Raw genomic sequence first — 17,982 nt, 5'->3', positions numbered from 1 at the left:
TCAATGGCTGTTCATTTTATATAAATGAACTTGAGACTCAGTTAAACAACATTCATTTAGTTTATTTATAATAGCTGCAGCATCTACATCGCTTACAGTACTTTCTTTACTTTTCCTAGTGGAAAGTCTAATCTCCCTGCTAACTCCAGCTTCTGGTCTTTCTGAGTTTTCCCATAGAAGGTAATGGAATCCTCTTTTGCCTTTCATTGATTAGGATCCTATGTTATGACAGGCTGATAGAGATTAAATATTTACATTTTATTGCTCAAAAACCTACCCTCCCCTTATTTCAGAATTCGTCCATTCTTTACTGTGCCCATTTTATTAGAGTCTTGGGAAGGAGGTATAAACTGTACTGGCTTGCACTATCCCCTCTGACAGCCTGCATAAGCTCCTCCCACCATTTAGGATCTTGATTGTGCAAGGCTATAAGAGCTGAGCGTTAAGGACATTAAGGAATGGTCAAACTAGCCAGTGCTTTCCTTCAGGATCCTAATTGCAGGGGGGACCCAATACTGGAGTAGGTGGTTTAAATTCCTAAAGTTTCGGAGGTTTGACTGATGATCTGGGTTTTATCTTTGCTAGCCTATTATGGTATAGTTTTCAATGCTTTTATCTTGTGGGAGTCCTTAAACAACCTTATCTGATTTTGAAAAGCTAAGCAAAGTTGGAACTAATTAGTAAGCTTGGATGGGAGACTGTTAGGAAATCCCAGGGCAGTAGGTTAGACTACAAAATTGAAAAAATATCCTGAAAGAATGCAATTGCAAACAACTTACATACCATTGTCAAAAAAACTGCATGATCGTAAACATCTGCAGAAGGGAGGGAGGGGAAGAGAATGACAAAGCATGCATTCTACCTCTTCTTTTCTTGCCTGTGATGCCATGACACAAGTACGAAATGGCAGAGCTTGGTGACAATGCAAATTTTAACATTTTGGTATCATCATGGTTAGGAATAGATATCCATGTCCCTAAAATCAATGGAGCCAAGATCAACTTGAAGACTTTACTTTTATTTACCTTTAATGGATTTCATATTCATTCTACATATTTAATTGTTTTGACTTTATTTAGAATGTCTTGGTCTTAGCTTATTACATGGAGGTGATTTTGCCAGTGGAAAAATGGAAATTACATAAATTAAACAAATAATGAAGATGGAGATCAGAAGAGAGTGTTGCCAAACAAGTGGAATGTTAGGAAGAAAGGTAGTTAAAAAAATATTGTTGGGATCCTGTAGAATACAGTGGGAATGCTGATCAGATTTTAGTAGTAGCAGGGACAGAATGAAATTGGGGAAAAAGCAACAACACTGCTCAACAGTAAGAGCAGGTCAACAGTGGAACCATTTACTGAGGGGGACAGTTCAAGCAGAGGCAAGAGAGACATCTGTCAGGGATGCTTGCACTAAGTAGGGGTTGGTGCCCTCCACAGCATTAAAAGGAAGCTGTCTTTGTGAAAATGTCATAAATTAAAGGATATGCATCTCTCTCTCTCTCTCATATTACAAAAAGTTGTCTAATCCATAATGTTTGCATTGCTGCCTCAGATTACACAACTGAATGTTGGCTTTGCATCTGCTGCACAGACCTATTAGGAAAACTGCTTATTATATATATACTGCAACCCCCCACTTGAATGTTTTATAACCATAGTAGGTATCCTAAAACTAACTTTTATATTTTCTCTCTCTGTAATTAATGTAGTTATATTGTTATAAAAGCTGGCCTGGCTGTATCCTTTTCAGACAAATTACTTGATAATGACCTGTGAAAGCCAAAAGAGTGTCCTTGTATGGAAACTAATTGTCACAGGCTGGCTTGGAAGACAAAAGGGATCAGCTTGAGAAGGTGACCTTCCTAGTGAATAAGTGTTTGTGTGTGTGTGTGTGTGTGTGTGAGAGAGAGAGAGAGAGAGAGAGAAACAATCAACTATTTCAGAGACACAAGGATTTGAGTCACCCATCATACTACGTTATAATGTGATTTATTTGGGTTTGGTTTAGGAAGATGCATGACCTCAAGCATTCTGCTTTGTAACCAGGATTTATGGATTATTATTATGTGTGAACTAAGCTACTGGGGCCCATTCAACAATCCATGATTAAGTAAATGCATCAAAGTAATGAAATAGATGGGGAAGGCAACAAATTCCTGAAGACTGATATCATCTTGAATACTTGGCTTGGATAATTGATATGCAGAGGCTGATTTGCTGGTTAGATGAGTCTGCACATGGCATGAAAACAAGACCTACCAATGCAATACTACGAATATTTACTGGGAACTAAGCTGCACAGAAGCTATTCAGTAGTGCTTATTCCCAGATTAGTATGTATAGGAATGCAGCCTCACTGAATATTTTTTACCAACATACAGTAGACCAGTGAATTTATTGTAGGACAATATTTCCACAGGCTATATGTGATATTTGAAAGGACTCCAAATTAATGCCATGGAGTATTGAAATATTATTTCTTTATCCCAGATGGTAGGTAGTTTATGTCTAGCAGCCTCGATTAGAAAAACGTTTTCCCATGATCCAGAATTAACAGACTCCCCTTTCCTCCTCTTTTTCTGGACAGGCCAGAACTAGAGCTAACCTTTTTATGGAATTTAGAGTACTTACAAGAACAAAGAACCAAACCTGACACTATTAATTCACCTTTAAAAAGCTAAAAGAGAGGAATTAGTGTTATGGGTGGCCTGAGACAACTTGGTTTTTTTAAGATGTAATTTTTGGCCTTGAAACTATAACCTTATTTAATTTGTAATTGCAAAGAAGCCGCCATGTTTCACCTTTCTCGTTGGATTCCATTCCAATTCCATTGCATTGGTATAATACAGAAAGGAATCCCTGTGAAGTGTGTTAATAGGAATATGATTGAAGACCAGCCTTTAATGATGACAACGGGGGAACTTGTCTGTGGTCGGTTTCATACCAGAATTATTATTGTTAATAAAAAAAGCCTTTTGATTCCATGGGATGACATCTGAACTATTTCCCCACAGATATTCCTACACCAAGTCAGTCAATGTCAACTTTCCCTCATCTCCAGATGGTCGTTGCTGGAAATGGGGATTGTAGTGCTGATACAATCTGCAGAGTGTCAGATTGCAGAAGTGAAAAAAGTGATACTGTAATAAATGTTATATTGCAAGTTCCTTAGATGTGTCATGACTTTGATTTTTGTCTGTAAAGCCTTACACACCTTCTCTCTGAGGCCACCTTTTGTTCAAGGGATGGCCAGTCTAAATCTGGTTTTAAAGACAAAGCACCATAAGAAAGGAGATGATTAAATGGTGCCATTGAAGCAGGACTTTGGTGCACAAATTCAGGCACAAGATCTCCCCCTCCTTCACGGTTTGAAGTAAAACACAATTCCAACTAAAAAGCCACCCTCCCTGCCAGAAGACCATTATGTCTTGAGTCTAAACATTTTGAACTGCACCTCTGTGAGCACCGGCTTAGAAACTGCCTATTAACAGCTAGAATCCAGGGAGGAGAATGATCCAGCATCCAGGTTAACAGATCGCAGTCTTTTTAGTAGGGAGAGAAAGTATATCTGCATTTATACATATAGATTAGCAGATGTGAACTTTATACATTCCATGTCCTCATTTTTCCTTTTCCTTATTTTGATTTCCCTTTTCCCCTTCCTCTCTGTTTTAAGAAATAGCTACCTTGTTTTTAAGCCTAGCCGTAAGCAACCTTTTCCAACCATGGATACCCTGATATTATTGGATAACAACTCCTGTCTTTCTGACTACTGGTCATGCTGGACTTGAATGTTGTGAAATATAACCCAGCTACAATTCGGGAAAGACAGGGACAAGTTACTGTACATTGTGAGAAATCAACCTTGTAGCTCAGTTCATGGTGTCCATGTGTGTTTGAAGTTGTGGTTAGGAGAGGCATATAGGAGAAAGCTGAAGAATGGAATAAAAGAAAATTTATTACAATTTACCAAGCAAGCCTGTTTTTCTTGAGGACAGGCATCTACTTGGACTCTGACAGGCAAAAAGATAGGAAATAGAATTTTTGATAAAGCTGAACATCAGGCTAAGGAACCATTATGGAAAACGGTACAAAGCATTCTGTGCTGATCAGCTGTTTGGCAGCTTTCAGAGGATTGCTCTGTGCCTTACGGCAAAGCCTACACTGGGGGGAAATGTGTGCTTTTAACTGGGCAGTTGGGAGCAAAGGTGATATATGCTTCTATAGGGAGAAAGTATTTTGTGTATCCTAGGATTGTCTGTGCGAATGTATATGGCTGTACATGATTGTGTATTTGTACCTGTGCATGCACATTCCCAAAGTCCCAGCCCAAAAGATTGCTTAGACCCTTCAGTACTTGTGGTGTGGGTGTGTGTGTGTTGAAGTCAGCAAGATGGTAGATGGAGCGTGATGGTGCAAGCCCCATTTCTTTTGAATACACATTTTGAAGGGTGCGGCTTCAATAGTGATGCTCCATCAACCAACTTGCCAATTTTGCTGTAGACACCCTACTTCAATGTAACTTTATCATTTCTATATCAGTTTTCCTAAGTCAGGCACACTCCAAAAGTTTTGGACAATAATCCCCATTACCTCTGAACACTGATTATGCTGCATAGGAGTTGTAACTCAAAATACCTGGAAGATGCCGAATTGTGAAAGGGTGCTATACAAAATGGCAATGACTTACTGAGTTTTCAGGCAGATGTACTTTCAGCCTTACTTAGGCCTTCTAAAAAGAGAACGGGGGAAGTCTCTCAGGTAGAGCATCTAGAACAGTGGCTGGGGAATTCTGGGAGTTAAGTCCACATGTCTTAAAGTTGCCTAGGCTGAGAAACACTGATCTAGAATATCAACCTAGTTGATCCTTCTTTGGGCTCTAAGCCCCTCTTTGCACTCTTGCACTGTATATTAATACTGCCTTGCTTTAGCAAAGAGCAATGCAATACACTTATTTTCTTCAAACAGAAGAGCTTACATCTTTCCAAAGAAAGTGTCACTGTTTACAATGATGAGTAAACTGGAGAGTTTGTGACTATGCAGACTCTTAAAGATCTGACAGGAAACCAAACAAGAAGCATGCGACTGTGTGCTCAGATCTTACTGTAGAGAAGACACAGGATGGCCAGACTTGTTCAGAATTTCAAGAAACAAAGCATGAGTTTGGCTGCAGAAGAAGAGATATTGTGTTCAAACCATGGTACTCTCCAGGGTCTCTGCTGAATGCCTGGAGGAATTTAAGATGGACAGAGAACTGAATGCACTTGCTGGTCCCACCACCTTCTTTCTCCAAACCTCCAGCTGGGAGATCTGAAGAGTTGTAGCTGTGTTTGCTAGAATGTAAATATTACTTGCCAACCAACATGAGAACACCTCTCTTTCAGAACTCTGAGATGAGCAGGAATAGTAGGGGGCTGGACATGGAATTCAGCATGGTTCTGTGCCCCTTTTGAAGCTCTTCACATGGTCAGGTAAATGCTTGAAGAGGGATTATGTTTTATGTGTGATGGAGGGAATCACTGGTGAGACTGTATGAAAACATTAATGCTTATATCTGGCAACTGCTGCCCAAATTTATTTAAAAATATTTTTAATCACTGTCACCAGAGAGGAAGGGAAATTAAAACTTATTGATCAGTGTTAATTATCACTGGGTTGAGCTTCTAAAATATATCTCCCCTGCCCTTTCAACTAGAGTGGCTGAGTATCCTCACGGGAAGAGGATAGTCTTCCATTGGAGAATCTTGGAGGACTGTTCAGTCCAAATACAGGGATACTGCAGGGAGAGACTGCGAGGGCCTTGCCCATAAACATTTAGCTTCTCTGCAGCAGACTAAGGAGGCACATAGGTCTTCTGGCAGATTTTGCCACTATTATGCATCTTCATTTTTAAGTTAGCATATACCAGTTGTACACAAACCTATGACTTTTTTGTCTCTTGCTTTGAAGATGCATTTTCTTGTCCTAATGAACAAGAAGTGACAACTCTACTTACCACTATGATTGGGTGAAAAATTCATTTAGTGTGCATTTGAATGCAACATACAGTACCTAACGGTGCATTTTTAAACACATACAAAAACCAAAATTCAATTATTATTTAATTTCTGTACAGCTCTGAATTTTGCAATGCAATTCACCAATAAGTTTTAAAAGTATGAGAAGTAGGTGGAGCTCATGAAAATAATGTATAAAAAGGCATTATATTGAGGAAAATTTGCTGGAAGAAATATTGTAGGTTAGGTAAAATTTGGAAGAATATATGAAAAAATATGTACCAGGATACATATCTGAGCTTGGGTAGACCTGCAGAAATGAGAAAGAAAATCTTCTTGCCAGATTTGCAAAAATATGAAGACAAGGGAAATGGAATTTCCGAATACTATACTACCTAAATTAATTATGGTCCATCTAAATTTCATTGGAAAAAAAATTGTCTTTTTCTTCATTTTCCATGGACATACTAAAAACAAACAAACAAATTAAGGTCTTTCAGACATTTCATTTTTTCAGATGATGTTCCCTGCTTTTTTTTTTTTAATCCTCATACTGAAAAAAAGTCGTATTAAGTAAGCTACATCAGCTGGCACAGAATCAGGGTCAATTCAGTGTTGGTAAGACAATTTAATTTTGTTCTTAGCACATGTCAGCCACTTGGCTTGAGTTTCTGTCACATAATAGAGAGACAGATGGTTAAAAGAAGCAAGGGCTACAGATTCATTCAGATTATCTGTCAGGTGGCATTTTGACATTCACAATCACAATATTAAGAATGGAAAATACAGGTTTCCTGGAAGCAAGAAATGACAATGTGAAAATAGATGTATTACCAATAAAAGGAGATCTGTTTGGGTGGAAAAAATGCAGTGTGTAAAAGAAGACACAAATGAGACTAATAATATACTTGCAAATTCTACTGGGAATTTGAAACTTATTAGGAAGTGCAGTATGGCACAAAATTTGAAGCAGGAGGCAAAGTGCTTTGACTCAGATTTTAGAATCTGTTATAGCAGATCAGGATGTCACTGCTATTTGAATCCACAGAATGAGAAATGTAGAACAGGAAATGTTGATGAATATAATCTAGAAAGCTATGTGCAGTGAAGGCCTTTAAGATTTTTAACTTATTTTGTTTTTGGAATTATATCTTAGAAGTCTACAACAGACTGTGCCCTGTAGTTGTGCTGAAACCACCTTTCCCAGTTTTTTTAGCCATTTCCCAGCCCACCATATCTCCCAGTTCTCCAAAAGCTGCAGCCTTAACAGATATAGAAGACAAAAGGTTCGGTGTCATCCTACATATACAGAATTATCTGAATTTGGTCACAGGTGACCAGTAGAACCTTGACACATAGAAGTTGAGTCCTGATGTCTCCAGTTCCATGAGTGGATTACTTAGGAAGTAATGGCAAAAGACTGTGACCTTGGGGAGCTGGCACCAATTAGAGTAGGCAACATGGAGCTAGAGAGACAAATAGGATCACTTACATAAGAGAGTTTCTAATGTTCTTGTTAGGAATAAGAGACAAAATTACTTTTGTAAATAAAATAGATTAGCTCAGATTTCTGTAATATAAAATCCTCCAGAAGTATGGGATATAATTCCTATTATATCTAACCGGCATGACTATAGCCATGCCAGTTGGGATTGAGGTCCAATGCTTTGGAAGACCACAAATTAAGGAAGGCTGATCTATGCTTGACGACTAACTGTAGACTAGTCTGCACTATCATGTTCCCCATAACTACATATGGCTGTGAAAGTTGGATGATGAAAAAGTTGGACAGAAGGAAAATTGATTCATTTGAACTCTGGTGTTGGAGGAGGCTCTTGCGCATCCCTCAGACTGCAAAGATAATAAAGAAGTGTTGAAGCGCATAAAACCAGTCATGTCATTAGAAGGAAAAATAATGAAACTTAGACTTAGTTACTTTGGTCATGTCATGAGATCAGCATTGTTGGAGAAAGACATTATGCTTGGAACCGTCAGTGGCAAAAGATGACGAGGACACCAGAGAATGTGCTGGTTGGATGTAATCAAAGCAGACACAGCCCAAAATATAAAGCAACTGAAAGAAGCTGTACAAGATTGGAAGTCATGGAGAGAGCTGGCCTATGGAATCGCCAAGGGTCGGATACGACTGAATGAATAATTTGATTCAATCTAAATGGTGCATCTTTTTACTCCAAGAATGGATAAGCAGATTATCCTTGCACTGACCAACTTTTCCTATATACCTTGTTATGCCATGATCAAAAAAAGATACATCTACCAAAGTTCCCTCTTCCAATCTCCATCCAACTGACTTTTCTTTTGCTGGTCTGTCATTTAAATGCTTCAGTCAAAATCTCAACATGAAACATGTTCTAGGTGATACACAAAAAAGGCTGCACTGGATTACTGGTGTTCTGACCAGTTCTGCCCACCAGACTTGATGAAGAGTCAATGTGTGTATTTTCTTTCAACAAATGTTGACCTTAGCAGTTAAATCAATTCAAGCTGTTAGTCCTTATATCTGATTCTGATCAGTTGGAATAAACAGGGCATTTGTATATTAGCAGAAAGACAGGGCTAAACAGAGAAGAAAGTAGTAGAAACAAGGGAGAAAGCCAAGCACTTGTTCAAGGAGCTTCTTAGACCCCACCCACCCATTTGCTTCAGGGAATCTGTATCTGTTGTTAATGCAGAAGTACAAAACCTTGATCTCTTGCTTCAGTTCCCTCATTCTGTTTTAAACTCCTTGAAGTCAGAAGAAAAATAAATTGCAGAAGAGAACAGAGTAGCTTGGCAGGAGATAATACTTATCTGAAAGGATTTGAATCCCCCTTAATAATATAAGAAAAGTGCAGGCATGAAAGAAACATAAAAGAATGAAGTTTGTAATAGAAATTAGTGTTTTTTTAAAAAATCCATTCAATCATGTCCAATTCTCGGAGACTTCTTAGACTGGCAAGGTTTTTCAGAAGTGGTTTGCCATTGCCTCCTTCCTAGGGCTGAGAGAGAATGACTGGCCCCAGGTCACCCAGCTGGCTTTGTGCCCAAGGGTGGACTAGAACTCATGGTCTCCCGGTTTCTAGCCTGGTGCTTTAACCACTACACCAAACTAGCTCTCTAGAAACTAGCATACTTTGCACCAAAGTTAGGGAACTATTATTGGGGAAGAGTGACTTTCTTAACAATGGGAGCCATTTTTAACCAGAGTCCACTGAAAGAATAACAATAGGTGGCCACAATTAGTTTGCTCCACTTTAATCCAGGGCAGACAATTGTTTTGGACTTCCATTTTGGGACACATCTGGAATTTAAAGGGCACATGTTGGTACACTAAATATAGTTGCCATGAGAGATTTGCCTGTTCACAAAATGGCTGCAGTGGTGGGCACAGATAGATACAAACCCTAACCCATAAGACTAACTTGATCCATAGGATGTTCTGTGCTACGTATTTCCGTGGAAACTTTGTAAGACCCAAAGCATTATTGCAATTGAAAGGGATGCCAGAAGAGTGCTTTGCTTTGCAGTATGCTGGTTTTCTATTTAAATATTTTATTCAAGGAAAGAACATCAGATGGGGCAGGGAGCTGTGGTACCTGATGGGTATCAAGGGGGTGTCTGGAAGCATAGCTGGGGCCCATAGGAAATACATTGCCTCTTTCTACCCATAGTAAACTCAGCTGGGAATCCCAAGCCATTGTCCCAAAGATTTTTTCTTTTAGCTGAGCACTAGGAGAAAAAAAAAGAAAGAAAGGTGCATTTAATTGTCTTCTCTCAAATGCAGAACAATTGCACTTAAGGGACCCCACCCCCACCCCCACGTGAATATCCAAATAGCTGTGGAGTTGTACATCCATGGCTGTAGTGCAGTCCTGGCTATGGAGCATGATAGAATTATAGAGTTACAAGAGAACATTAGGTCATCTTGTCTAAACTGCAAAAATTCAAATTAAAACATTCCTTACAAATAGCTGTCTAGCCTCCAGTTGAAGAGATCCAGGAAGGGAAGGCCATCGTTACTAATTGGTTCTATTGTCAAACTGTTACTAAGATGTTTTGCTAACATTGTTGAAACATGACTTCCTGTAGCATAATTTCACAGGGATCAACAGTCTCTCACCTCCTATTTAGCATCTGCATGAAGCCATTGGCACAGAGTTAGGTATCATCAGTATGCTAATGATACCCAGCAATCTATTTTGCTTCTAGCAGGACAAGGGATATGGTTGAAAATCTGTCCCAGATCTGGATAGGGGACAACAGATTCAGACTCAGTCACAAGATGGAGTGGCTTTGAGTGAGAAGACCATCTAATTCTGGAGATATCCCAGCTCTGACTCTGTACAGGGTTACATCTCATGCAGAATTGGTCCATTTTGTTGAATAAAAGCCCCAGGATTCAGTGCAAATGATACAAACTGCATATCTGTCTCCTATTCAGCAAAAAGCATAGAAGTTGGATATAGGACCTGCATTCTGGGAGAAAAGAAAGAGGGACCTTTATGAAAATTATCCATACTCCAACACTGAAAGAAAACTCAGCCCCTCACTGTAGTCACATGCAGATTGTGACTCAGCTTTCCAGTGATTCTGTGATGATATCACCAAAAATGGTATCCTCGTCATTCCTGTTGCATAGCAGAGATGCCCCAGCACATTTGCTGGGTGGAAGAAGACAAAGAAGGAAGGAAGGGTTCTAACATACTTACCTGCTATACCTATTGAAATGGGGGAAGGGTATTTTGGATTATTATTGTTCTTGTTTTGGAAGGGACTTTTTTGTATACTTATTTTACATAACAAATCCATAATAGTCAGGAATATAGATGCATCTGAGGAATAATCATACCTTATGTTAAATGTAGGTTGCTCCTGTTAATGAGTTTTCATACTTCCCATGATATGGCAGCGATTGGGAAGCCTTCATGTGCATTATCTTATATGATAGAGTAGATAGGTTTTTCTGTAGAAAAGATTTTCACTAGCTTTTCTGTATGGTAGTAGTGGGTAGTGTCCTGACTCCCAGGAAACACTCTGAGACAGGGAACTGTTCTCTAATGTTTTATTGCTAATACATAACAGTAATCCTAACAAACTGAACAAGCGTGGGAAAACCCAGCCATATCAACCCCGCAGGTTAAGGCGGTCCCAATCTGTGCCTCTTGGAATGGCTCACCAATTCCTCAGTGCTACGCATGCGCTTAACAGTCTGGAAAGGAGCCCCCTGCTCACCATCCTTACTCATGACAGGTAGTAGGATTGAAGCCTGTGGTGAACAAGGGTAGGGACGAAAGTGAAGGCATCACATCTTCTCTCTGCATTCTTCTGACCTATCGTTCTCACCCACCCCATCTCCACTCTTCTTCCTCATCCAGCAGATTGCTGGGAAATGGATACATTTGTCTTCCCAAAGATCAGAACTGACTGTTCGTAGAAAGCCTTTAAATGAAAATAGACTGAGGACAAAGATGCATTGAGATAAGCTTATTTACTTTTAATAAAATAATTCAGCATCAAGTGGCTTTCAAGTCCCTGGGCTTCTCCCTCTTCTAGCTAGTAGCTGGGTTCATCCATTGTACTAAGCCATGGATTGTTTTTACTGTAATCCAGTAAATAGCCAAAATGACTGTATCATTGATCATCTATACCGTAAACCCTTTTTACAACCTATGTTCTACAAACTATAGTTTGTAGTTCACCAAATAGTCTAAACCAGAACCAAAGAAACAGCATGACTTAGTGTGTGTCTAAGTTCAATGCATTTAACTGAATTAATCCATTTTTAAAAATGTAATACATTAAATGATAAACTAACAAAAAAGGCTGGATGCAAACATATTACATCACCAGAAACATAACAAGCCTCCCGCTAAAACGTTGGCAAACTTAATTCTAACAAAATTTCCATACCTTACAAATGCAGCTACTTGGTCTTTATCTGACCAAGTTAAATGTGTTAAGTGAACACAGCCAGTGACTGTGTTCAAGAGATTTGGCTAAAATTAAAGGGAGCAATGCTGAGAGAGTGAAGGTTAATTAAGACAATTAATTTTAGACAAGATTTGAGGCATGTAGATATCATTGCTGTAATTGCTATGATAATAAGGAAGCATCAGATATGCTCCTCACCTTGACCTTTGCATACACTCATTATTGTGGGACAGTTCTACTAATACATCAGTTGTTGTTCAGAAATTATAAAACAAGGCAGTTGGCAGGCTGAGCACAGGCAGGCACAGTTAATTAGATTTTCCTCCAAAAGAAATGGCTCAGTATAATAATGTATCCAAAGTGCCATGGGAACTACAATTTTGCAGTGCAACGGAAAATGGGATAAAGAGAAAACAACTAGTGTTACATACCATTTAAACGATGAAAAAAAGACCCTTATTTGTTGTTCCTCCAGTGCAGCAGTAAAGGCTGTTGTTTTTTTTAAACATAAGACACATTCTTTGGCAGGCTTCACATGTTTCTGGACTTTCAGAAATAAACACAGAGGTCAAATAGCTGATTAGACGTCAGAATGGGAGAATTGCTCAGAGATTCGTCCATCTTCAAAGCACGGCTTGCCTCTACATTCCATTTTGTATATTTCTGGTCCGCTTGAAAACAAATGGTGGGGTAGTTAGTCCTTAAGTTCAGAGTGATGGGGATAGGAACAAATTGGAAGCTGGGGAAGATTGTTCTATATATCTTACATCAGTCTTTCTCAACCGTTTGATCCTGGAGGAACCCTTGAAATATTTTTCAGGCCTCGGGGAACCCCTGCACATTCAGGCTCAAATATAGGCCAGAAGTTACAAAATTATTACATTCGTTTCATGTGTAGGCCTGTATATGTGCATTCACAGTGTTCTTAAACTAAAAATAAAGAATGAAACTTACCTCTTTAATGTGAAGTTGCCTGAATTTGAAATAATTTTTTAAATAAATTGTGATCTCCCAGGGAACCCCTAGTGACCTCTCATGGAACCCTAGGATGCCATGGAACCCTGGTTGAGAAACCCTGTTTTAGAGCAATGAAATTTGGGCTGCAAAAATCTGGAGACGGCTAGATTTGGGTGGGTCTATATCTCTTTCTGCTGTTTAGTGATCCAGATTTTTATAGCACAGATCTGGTGGCCCTAATGCCTTTTACCAATTTGTAAAACCTTTTACAAGAAGCTGAACCCCAATACACTTGACTTTGACAGCAGCAAAAAAAAAAATGCATGGAAAGAAAATAGTAAAATCTCCCTGGGGTCCATCTGCAAAATATCTTTCCTTGACACCAAGAATGCTGACACACAGAGAGATGCTAGTCTCTCATTTGGTGCAAACAGAATCACTTGCAGTTCTGAATTAAGCAAAAGTTTCTTTACCCAACACTTTCAACCTTAATTCTTATGTAAAGAGAAATACTTCACATCACTGCATTTTCTTCTCATTCCTTTGAGACCAAACTTTGTGGTTCAAGTTAGTATTTGAACTTAGAATGTTGAATTGCATCATGAACATGTATACCTCATTCACTTTATCTCAATAAATCAATAACTTCGTATCTCAGTGTTCAGTGGAATTATTACCTTACTGACAAACAAAACAAACTGGCAAATGGAACATCAAATGGCTAAGTCAAGCTAAAAAGTCAGTTTGTTCATCCAACAATGCAACAGACAATTATTTCCACCTACCTACACACCATGGTTCAGATGAAGTAACAGTTATCTAGCCTTTCTATAAATCTCTTCTCATTCCTTCTCATTCCTTCTCTGAATGACTTCTCATATTAGAGAAATTATAGATTTGCTTCTTCTCAGAGTTAAAGACTTTTGACCCCGGGAAGAATTATGCCCCTGTAAAATATTCTTAATTGAATTTAACGGTGTTTATTATAGTTTGGCTTAAAAGTTTTAAAAATTTATATTTAATGCAAGTTTTTATGAGAGAACAGTATGATTCCAGTGACCACTGTTGAATTATATCACAAAATAGAGGTTGAAATCATGGTTGAAATCACAGGTATTCAGGGAAATCCATCCTGATTTACAGAGGCAGAATGTATTATTTGATCACACACAGTTGAGCTACTTCATTGAAAAATGATTGACTCTGAAATTCCCACAGTGGAGCAATGGCTGGTGAAGATGACAGAATTAGCAGAAATGGCAAAATTGACTTGTCTGATTAGAGAAAGGACAATAATCACACTTATTACCGACTGGAAACTTCTTGTGGACTTTTTGCTGAAAAAAGAAAAAAACGAACTTGTGACTTATGGGTTCGATGATTAGAAAGGGCAGATTACGGAAAGAAGGAAATTATGTTGTAACCTTAGAGAGGGTAAAATATAAATGTACTTGTAACTGCTGTTAAGAAGATTGGAAGCTGCTTCTTTTTTAACTTTTTTCTTTTCTTCCTCTTCCTCTTCCTTTCATTGCACCTTTTTCACTTCCTTACTACTTTACTTTCTTAACTCTTTTTTTCAAAATGTGTATTGTTTTTATTCTCTTAAAAATTCTTTAATAAAAAGTATATAAAAATGATTGAGTTTGAGGTGACAAATCAGTGTGGTAGATTAAGGCTGAAAGAGCTAGGATCAAATTTCCTTCCACTCACTGCCTCTCAATCTAATCTACCTCAAGTAATTATTGTGAAGATAAACGGGATAAGGGGAGAACAGTATATATTGTCTGCAATATGTAAAGGAGGTCATATAGTAATACTAATAGTAACGTCAACAATAATAATATCAAATTACATGGCAGCTTCATTTGTGGGTTTGGATCTCCAGTGACTGTTCCATATTAGAAAGTCCTCACATGACATGGAAATTACCAAATGACTACTAAGTGTGATCTCATTCCAAAATGTGGAAACACATTCAGATGCAAGAGTAATTTGGTGTCATATTTATCTCATTAAAATGCCATTTCAAATTATTGGGGATTCTCTTTTCCCAACTTGTCCTCGCTTCCTGTATCAGCAAGCATTCTTAAACTAAGTGACAGCTTCAAAACTAGCATGTCAAAACAGCACAATTAAGACAGCAAAATTCTGGAACGATCATCGTTAATCAGTCACAAATGACTCATGCCTAACTTAACCATTAAGAGTTAACAATTAAGGCAGATTTTGAGTTTCTTCAATGACTGAATAATCTGATTTAACAAATACACCCTGGAGAAGATGCTGATGCTAGGGAGAGTGGAAGGCAAAAGGAAGAGGGGCCGACCAAGGGCAAGGTGGATGGATGATATTCTAGAGGTGACGGACCCGTCCCTGGGGGAGCTGGGGGTGTTGACGACCGACAGGAAGCTCTGGCGTGGGCTGGTCCATGAAGTCACTGGAAGAGTCAGAAGCAACTGAACAAATAAACAACAACAATTTTAATTTAAAACATTGGATAGAGTGGTAGAAAGGACATTTTGGCATTCTGTTTATATTCCATGGAGCATCAATGGTGGCAGCTTAATGCTTCTTGGATTAAGGTTCTCAATATTATGGGCGTGATTATAAGTATATAGAAAAGTTGGTAGAATTTGTTATAAAACTAGGTAAATATTAAAGGCCCAGCCACATGCATGCTGCTTTTCTATATGTCAGTATGGCCTTAAAAGTAGGATTAGGGAATCCCCAGGATATGGATTTTTTTTTTTTGTGCCTTCAAATCAACCTTGACTCCTAGTAACTGCCTGGACAAGTCCGTGAAGTTTTCTTGGCAAGATTTTGTAAGTGGTTTGCCATTGCCTTCTTCCTAGGGCTTGAAAGAGAGTGACTGGCCCAAGGTCACCCAGTTGTCTTTGTGCCTAAGGCAGAACTAGAACCCACAGTCTCCCGGTTTCTACTGTGGTGCCTTAACCACTACACAAAACTAGCTCTCAGGATATGGATTATTGTCCTATTAAATTATTGTAGGTTACTAGAAAATCCATGCCATGCCTGGGGAAGGCAATGGCAAACCACCCCGCTATAGTCTGCCAAGAAAACGTAGCGAAAGCGGCATCCCCCAAAGGGTCAGACATGACTCGGTGCTTGCACAGGGCACCTTTCACCTTTCACCTTTCATGCCTGCATGCTACCTCACATCTTGTGTCCTGTAAGGACAGAAACATACTTAAAACAAACAAACAAGAAACTCAAGTACTCCACTGAATTTGAGGTGGAATACATTTCCTTTAATGGTTGGGGGAGAAGTATCCAGAGTGTTGAAGGATGATTAGACATCTCTTTCCTTAGAAATTACTTCACATCCTTCCCATTATCATCACTTTTACTGCCACCTACATTTCTGGGATCTTAAAGATATTAAGATTATAAATTATAAGAAGAGGATATACATTTCTGGCTACTTTTGGTGGCAATAAAAATAGCTTACTTTGCCAAGCCACATGCGGAACATGGCATTTGCTCACTACCCAAGGAGTTGGACTGGCCATAGTATTGCTGCTTTTATTACAGTCTCAGTTCATACATTTCATTTTTTTTCTCAGATTGATCTTAAAGTAGAAACACCTATCAGCAGACATTTGCTGGTGACCAGGCATTTAGAGTTATCCACTATAATAGTATCAGACAGGTTAGCTATACATGGAGGTAAAACTGAGTTAAAGAATTTGGTCTATCATCTTATGATTACTCTCTTTTCATTGCAAAGGAGGGCAAATTACACATTAGAATTAAAAATATGAACAGTCTTCAGATGCATGATGGCTTAGTTAATAAACTGGTTTTCAAATTTCCCAATGAGTTTTAAGTGCACCAAATCCTCTTCCTTGGGGAACATTTACTCGATGTATAGCTAAGAAATACATATTCTAATTGAACTCAGTCTGCTGAGGTTACTTCAGAATAAATGGAATTATTTGTGGAGCCATAGGTGAGTGTGGCAGTGAGGGGTGTCTTCTTCTAGTTCTGCATGGTATACCAGCTTTGCCCCTTCCTGGCTTCTATGATCCACATGCTGATTCTCTCCCAGATTGTTGTAATGTACTTTATGGGATGTTGTTGAAGGAAATTGTAATGGTATGTGGAAATGACCTTGGGAGACAGGAGAAGAGCTGCAGACTAGACAACAGTCAGATAAGAGGCAGCTTAGCCTGCAGAAGCAATGGGGGCGTGGCAAACATCTCAAAACAGACCCTCCCTAGTTTCCTGGACTGTAAAAGTGAGGGGTGGAGGAGATGCACTTTCAGACTTGCAAGATTGATGTCAGCCTTGTGAGGTAGTGCAGACAAGAAGCACGGCCAGAAGTACTAACTTGTAGTACTTCTTACTACATTAACAGAATCTTGCAAGTCTGAAAGTACATCTTTTCCTCCTTGCCTTTACAGTCAACTAAATGCAAAACATAATCATAGTCAGCAGGTAAATCCAATCAGTATATCCAATTCTGTATAACCATTGGAGAGGCTCACCACTACCATTGGACTCCCAAGCATGGTGGCACAGCTATGACTTCAGGGCCTTCCTAAAAGCCAGAAGGGCTTTAAGGGTTCTAAGTTCCAGAGAAATGATGTTCCAAAGGCTGGGTGCCACAGCAGAAAAGGTTCTGGATCCTGTTAGATGACATTCCTTATTAGATGGGACCGTAGCATGCCTTTCCTGCCAGATCTGATGGGACAGGTAGATGCAACTGGGGAGAAGCTGTCTCATCAAATAAATGGCAGAAGAATGTTCCATATAACACTTTAGCACTGTTTAGCTAGCTTTGATTCATAGTAGGTCTCAGCTACAGAGATAATTGTTGTCTGGAGGACAATTTAAAAGAGATTGCTTCAGCTTGGGGGTGTAGCAGCAGCTTAGGCTCTTATGTCCAGAGAGCATTATTCAGCTGGTGGTTTCCATTAACTATAAATGAGTTTATTCTCTCTCTCTTGCATTTCTGTGGTATATCTTTTAGTCCAGAGGATGCATATCGTACTGTCAGGCATTGTTAACCTTTTGTTCCAGGTGCTTTTCTTGGCAGGCGTTCTATTTGCTGGAGCTACAGTTACGTTGAGCAG

The sequence above is a fragment of the Candoia aspera genome, chromosome 3 (genome assembly GCF_035149785.1).
Source record: "Candoia aspera isolate rCanAsp1 chromosome 3, rCanAsp1.hap2, whole genome shotgun sequence".
In the NCBI taxonomy this organism is placed as follows: domain Eukaryota; kingdom Metazoa; phylum Chordata; class Lepidosauria; order Squamata; family Boidae; genus Candoia; species Candoia aspera.
Note: the sequence above shows the minus strand (reverse complement) of the source record.